The 6,644-nt window shown below is 40.3% G+C and overlaps 1 long non-coding RNA gene across 1 annotated transcript; it reads left to right on the plus strand.

Annotated features, from left to right (window-relative positions):
• Nucleotides 1–567: 567 nt before the first annotated feature.
• Nucleotides 568–6,257, plus strand: LOC143929903 (uncharacterized). The gene is made up of 3 exons (XR_013262636.1): nucleotides 568–710; nucleotides 1,412–1,462; nucleotides 6,049–6,257. It is a non-coding gene; the product is annotated as an uncharacterized LOC143929903 (long non-coding RNA).
• Nucleotides 6,258–6,644: the final 387 nt, after the last annotated feature.

Consider the following 6,644-nt stretch of genomic DNA (forward strand, 5'->3'; position numbering starts at 1 on the left):
AATAAATGACACATGATCTCCTTCCGATTCCACAAAGGAAAAACGCAAAAACATAAGCGCAAATCAACACTCACCAAATGTCTACTAACATGAAATTAGCAGAAGGAGCCCAAAGGGTGAGGCTAAAGAGCTGTAAAACCACGTAGTATTTCTAGTTCTTCACTACGCTCGTAATTGTTGGCCAACATTTGTGTGACTGTGTATGCAAGACAAGTTTGAGCCAGCACCCTTCGGACAAAATTCCACTGTTTTGTTGTCGGAAAGTCAGATCATGTGCACGAGGCATAACACATAATCCCAAATTAAAACTATGCATCAGTATATAAAACAATTAAAAAGGAATAAAAAAAAAAAAACAATCATAGAGTGTAGGTACAGTAAATAATTAGCAAAGTGCTAAATAAAATACCAAACAAATTAGTAAATGATAAGCATGTGGATAGTGTTTAAACACCTTGTAAATCTGGTATGACCAGCCAGTGGAGGAACGTGTTCTAATTCCACCTCCACTTACAGTATATATAAAAAGGCGTCCTCATACATTATTCAAACAACCAAAAAATCTCTTCTGAGTTTTCCAAGAAGAAAACCAAACTTAAAAGCAGATAGGTCTGGAATCAAAGGGAAATGTGTTACCCAGAAGATCCAATGCCAAGACCCATGCAATCCTTGCCATAATGTAGTAGTCTGCAAAGATCCATGCCAAGACCGTAAGTTTTGGGTTTATATTAACGACATTGTTTTTATACATAAATAAATGTAAAAAAATTGTATGCACTTACTCCACTGTAAAAGTTTTTCTTTCGTATAATTTCCTTCTAAAGATGTTTGGGTAGGCACATGTGTATAAGTTATTGAATAAATAATTTAATTTTAGCTGGGAACTTCTGTTGGCCCAAATAAGTTGGAAGAGGAATTAGATTTCAGAGGTCTGATATGAAATAAACATATAACCTGATGAGCAGAATATCTGACTGAAGTCTATCATACGCCTTAACCCTGGGAAATTAAGGCCAGGTTTTCTGATTTCTGACTACTGTGGGTTCCTTCCTTATACGTAAGAGCAACAATTTTAGTTGTACAAGACAATCATATCATGGTGATGGTAATACTACTCAGAGGGACATGACCAACTCCAGTTGCAGTAGATTATTAGATCCAGGGGAAAATTAAATTATGAGAGATTTAACTGTGGTTTTGATATTTGGCTGATAGCTTTAAATGTTATTTGATTCATTTTTGAATTTATGCATATAGACTGAAAAGTATAATTCATTTTTATTATCTGACTGAAGTCTACTATACGACTTTACTGCAGTTGCATTATTTTGCTGGCTGGTAACATTAAAGTTTATTTTGTTGATTTTACCTGTTACATGGTGTTTTTTAATATATGTTTGTATTTCTTCAGCATGTAAGCCTCACCATCATCACCATGGCACCGTCTATGTTTGCCAACAAGGTAAGAGGAGAAATAAATTATTGTTTTGCTAATTTAGGATATTGGATGAAGATTGTATACTTTAAAATAAGCCGATCTTCCCATCACTGAGAAAGATGATTTTTCACAGATCACAAACTAAGCACATTTTGTATTGTTTATTTTACAGGTGGCTTATAAATGTACTTATGATTTTACTTGATAATGGGGAAAATCTGCACAAAATAAAGAACTATTGATTATATCAGTGGTTTTTGACCAACAGGAGACCAAAAGTGACAACTAAGGATGAGCCGAACACCCCCTTGTTCTGTTCGCACCAAAACCTGCGAACAGACCTAAACTTCGTGTGAACTTTAGAACCCTATTAAGTCTATGGGACTCGAACGTTCACAATCTAAAGTGCTAATTTTAAAGGCTAATATGCAAGTTACTGTCCTAAAAAGTGTTTGGGGATCTGGGTCCTGTCCCAGGGGACATGGATCAATGCAAAAAAAATGTTTTAAAAACTGGCATTTTTTCAGGAGCAGTGATTTTAATAATGATTAAAGTGAAACAATAAAAGTGTAATATTCCTTTAAATGTCGTACCTGGGGGTGTCTATAGTATGCCTGTGAAGGGGCGCATGTTTCCCGTGCTCAGAACTGTCCTTGCACAAAGTGTAATTTGTGCAGGAAAAAAAGTCTTTTAAAATCACTTTCCATTGTCGGCTCCCGTAATACAGAGAACACTCAATGAGTGTTCTCTGTATTAGCCGACAATTCATTCATTCATTTAAGAAAAAAAAAAAAAAAAAGAGTGGGGGTTCCCCTAAACTTCAATTACCAGGCCCTTCAGGTCTGGTATGGATATTAAGGGGAACCCCATGTCAAATAAAAAAAAAATTGACGTGGGGGTCCCCCTAAATATCCATACTAGACCCTTCAGGTCTGGTATGGATATTAAGGGGAACTCCGCATCAAATTTTTAAAAAAAATTGACGTGGGGGTCCCCCTAAAAATCCTTACCAGACCCTTTATCTGAGCACGCAACCTAGCAGGCCGCAGGAAAAGAACCGTACCAGGCCACATGCCCTCAACATTGGGAGGATGCTTTGGGGGTCTGTGACCCCTCAAAGCACCATGTCCCCATGTTGATGTGGAGAAGAGCCTCATCCCCACAACCCTGAGTGGTGGTTGTGGGGGTCTGCAGGTGGGGGGCTTATCAGAATCTGGAAGCCCCCTTTAACAAGGGGACCCCCAGATCCTGCCCCCCCCCCGTTTGAAATGGTAAGGGGGTACCTACCATTTCACAAAGAAAGTGTAAAAAATGGTTAAATAAGACAAACACACTTTTGAAAAATTCCTTTATTAAAAAAAAAAAAAAAAAAAAAAAAAGATTCCAGCGGTGCTAATCCACTCTTGCTTTCCAGCGATGGATGATCATATCCAGTGATGGGGGATGTCTCAGTCCAGCGCTGTCCATACATCCTTCTTCTGTCTCCACTGCGGAGACACTGCGGGGATACCAGCGATGACGTTTCTTATATTAGGAGGGCGGGACCACCCGTCACCTGACCCCACCCCCTCTGACACTGGTGAGGAAAGCTATGGGGTTCCCCAGTTACGTATGGGTGACCCCTTCCCCCTCTGATGTAACGCAGGTTTCCGTTACATCAGAGGGGGCGGGGTCACCCATACGTCATTAGGGAATCCCTGGCTCCCCTCACCAGCGTCAGAGGGGGTGGGGTCAGGTGACAGGTGGCCCCGCCCTCCTAATATAAGAAACGTCAGTGCTGGGATCTCAGGAGTGTCTCCGCAGTGGAGACAGAAGATGGATGTATGGACAGCGCTGGACTGAGACATCCCCCGTCGCTGGATATGATCATCCATCACTGGATAGCAAGAGTGGATTAGCACCGCTGGAATCTTTTTTTAATTTTTTTTTTATTTTTAATAAAGGAATTTTTAAAAAGTGCATTTGTCTTATTTAACCATTTTTACACTTTCTTTGTGAAATGGTAGGGTACTTTTGTACCCCCTTACCATTTAAAACAGGGGGGGGGCAGGATCTGGGGGGTCCCCTTGTTAAAGGGGGCTTCCAGATTCTGATAAGCCCCCCGCCCGCAGACCCCCACAACCACCGCTCAGGGTTGTGGGGATGAAGCCCTTCTCCACATCAACATGGGGACATGGTGCTTTGAGGGGTCACAGACCCCCAAAGCATCCTCCCAATGTTGAGGGCATGTGGCCTGGTACGGTTTAGGAGGGGGGGCGCTCTATCATCCCCCCTCCTTTCCTGCGGCCTGCCAGGTTGCGTGCTCAGATAAAGGGTCTGGTATGGATTTTTAGGGGGACCCCCACGTCAATATTTTTTTAATTTGATGCGGGGTTCCCCTTAATATCCATACCAGACCTGAAGGGTCTGGTATGGATATTTAGGGGGACCCCCACGTCAAATTTTTTTTTTTTTGACACGGGGTTCTCCTTAATATCCATACCAGACCTGAAGGGCCTGGTAATTGAATTTAGGGGAACCCTAACGCTTTTTTTTTCTTTTTTTTTTTTTAATCAATGAATGAATGAATTGTCGGCTAATACAGAGAACACTCATTGAGTGTTCTCTGTATTACGGGAGCCGACAATATAGCCGCAAGTGATTTTAAAATACTTTTTTCCCTGCACAAATGACACTTTGTGCAGGGACAGTTCTAAGCACGGGAAACATGCGCCCCTTCACAGGCATACTATAGACACCCCCAGGTATGAAATTTAAAGGAATATTACACTTTTATTGTTTCACTTTAATCATTATTAAAATCCCTGCTCCTGAAAAAACGGCCATTTTTAAAACTTTTTTTGCATTGATCCATGTCCCCTGGGGCAGAACCCAGGTCCCCAAACACTATTTAGAACAGTAACTTGCATATTAGCCTTTAAAATTAGCACTTTAGATTTCTCCCATAGACTTGTAACAGGGTGTTCCAGCTTATCGAATTTGCCGCAAACAGCCCAAATTGTTCACTGTTCGCTGAACAAGCGAACAGGCAATGTTGGAGTCGAACATGAGTTCGACTCGAACTCGAAGCTCATCCCTAGTAACAACTATATCCTTACAAATTCTCCACAAGTATGTAGCAATACTGCAACCTTTTCCTGTCACAACATAGTTGGTAAAAATAGTGAAGTTTTAAATTCCCATAGCTTTGGCATATTAATGCAACATGGAATAAAACATGATTGCAAATTAATTACCAATAAGGTGGTTGGCACTCTTTGCCAAGAGGACTGTAAAATTAATTGCTTTGCAAACCTCTGTAAATGATATGCATTTACCAATCACATATATTTTGCTTATGCACTCTTCATCTATAGTCTGTAGATAAAGATTCACAGCTATCCTTACCATGAAAATGATAATGTTAGTCCATATTGCAGCTGTGAACTAGGAGTGCACATCTCTGCCCCCCTGCTAATTCTTGGATTTATCACAGCCACAGGTCTCAGATTAGGGGCCGGTTGAACACAGTCTGGCTCTTGAAAAACAGATCATGGTGGATATCTAGGAGATGTTTTATCATCTCCGCACTGCCTGTTTTAACCCCTAAAAACCCCCACCAGTTCTGTGCATTGCACAGCCTCTTTCAGGTATAAATTGTTTGCTACTGTAAAGCATTGTGGCTTTGGCATGCGATCACCTGCCTTAATAGCTTAAAGAGGAACTGCAGTCTGCTCACATAATTTGTAATAAAAACATATTTGTGATTCTGCAGCTTCCCTCCAACCACTTTGCATTTTATTTTATATATATTGTGATTCTGTACTTGCCAAATATGCTGCAGAAATCTCCCTCTACTAAGTCTGGCTGCAGCCATTTTAACTGTGGGCAGCTGAAGCTCCTGCCTGTTCACTTCCCGGATTTACACAGACACAGGGGCACACCTCCAGCTCTGCAGTCCTGCAGCTCTGATTGGCCCTCCTATGACTCATCCCCCTTCCTTCCTGGCAAACTCTCACGAGAGTTAGAGAGAGAGCTGTGCATGATGTCATGAGCCTAGGCTTTTTGCCAGACTAGAAACAGGAAGTGGGCTGTATAAGGTATTTAGTGGCAGAGAAAAAATGTTTTACTATCCAAAGTTAAAACAACAAGGGCAGAAGATTTAATATATGGAAAGTCAAAAAAATTACTGAAGGTCCGCTTTAAGGGGGATTGATTAAGGGGCAGGAAATATACAGCTAAGCCACATGATTTCACCACCTACCAAATGCAAATGTAAACAAGGCTTAAAATGATCAGGAACCAATTAGAAAGGTTTTTCCATCATGTGACCATAATGACAGCCAATCATGGTGGTCATCGGAAGTTTCAAACTTCCTCATCCTGCATAAGGTACTGCGCTTCTCTCTCTCTCTCTCTAATAAAAATTAATAAATTCAGAGCAAAGTATTTATTAAAACAAGTTTTTAAGCAATGCAGAAATTATTCAGGTAGGCAAATTAGAGTGATTGTAAAGAGAAACATGTCCAAATGCTGCTAAATACTTTCTAAACATTTAAGCTTCAATGGCCTCTGGTCGTGAAGGGGTTAGGATGTAATATATGACTAATGAAGGTTTTTTTTCTTGGCAGATCCCTGCAATCCATGCAACCCTTGTGTTGTCCCCTGTTGTCCTGATCCTTGTAATCCTTGCCAGGGACAAGGACATTTCTGCTGTGATAAATGAAGACATCATGATTGTGCCTAAAATCGGATCTACTCATTTACATCTCTGCAAAATAAATCACACTCCTCTCATTATACAATGTTAAATCCCGAATCTTTTTTCGCTGGTTAAATGACCCTGCTCAATAAAATCTTTGCAACTGATACATTTTTGCATTTCGTCACTTGTTATATATTTAATGAATTGTTGGTCATGTCAAACAAACTAATATACGATTAGGAGGTTTACATTTTTTTTAGAAAAGGAGATATTTTCACATTTATTTACAGATTAATGACAACAGCAGTATTGGAGGAAATTTACTAAAACTGGAGCACACAGAATCTGATGCAGTTGTGCATAGTAACCATTCAGCTTCCATTCAGCTTTCTAACTTCATGTGTTCAATTAAAATTTTTAACAAGAAAACCTAGAACTTGATTAGTTACTATGCACAGCTGCTCTGTATTCAAAGCAATAACTGGCCAATCACAAGGATATCTGGGAAAGTGAATTTTCAGC

The sequence above is a fragment of the Lithobates pipiens genome, unplaced genomic scaffold (genome assembly GCF_037356315.1).
Source record: "Lithobates pipiens isolate NorthernLeopardFrog02 unplaced genomic scaffold, aLitPip1_a1.2 Scaffold_25, whole genome shotgun sequence".
Lineage (NCBI taxonomy): Eukaryota > Metazoa > Chordata > Amphibia > Anura > Ranidae > Lithobates > Lithobates pipiens.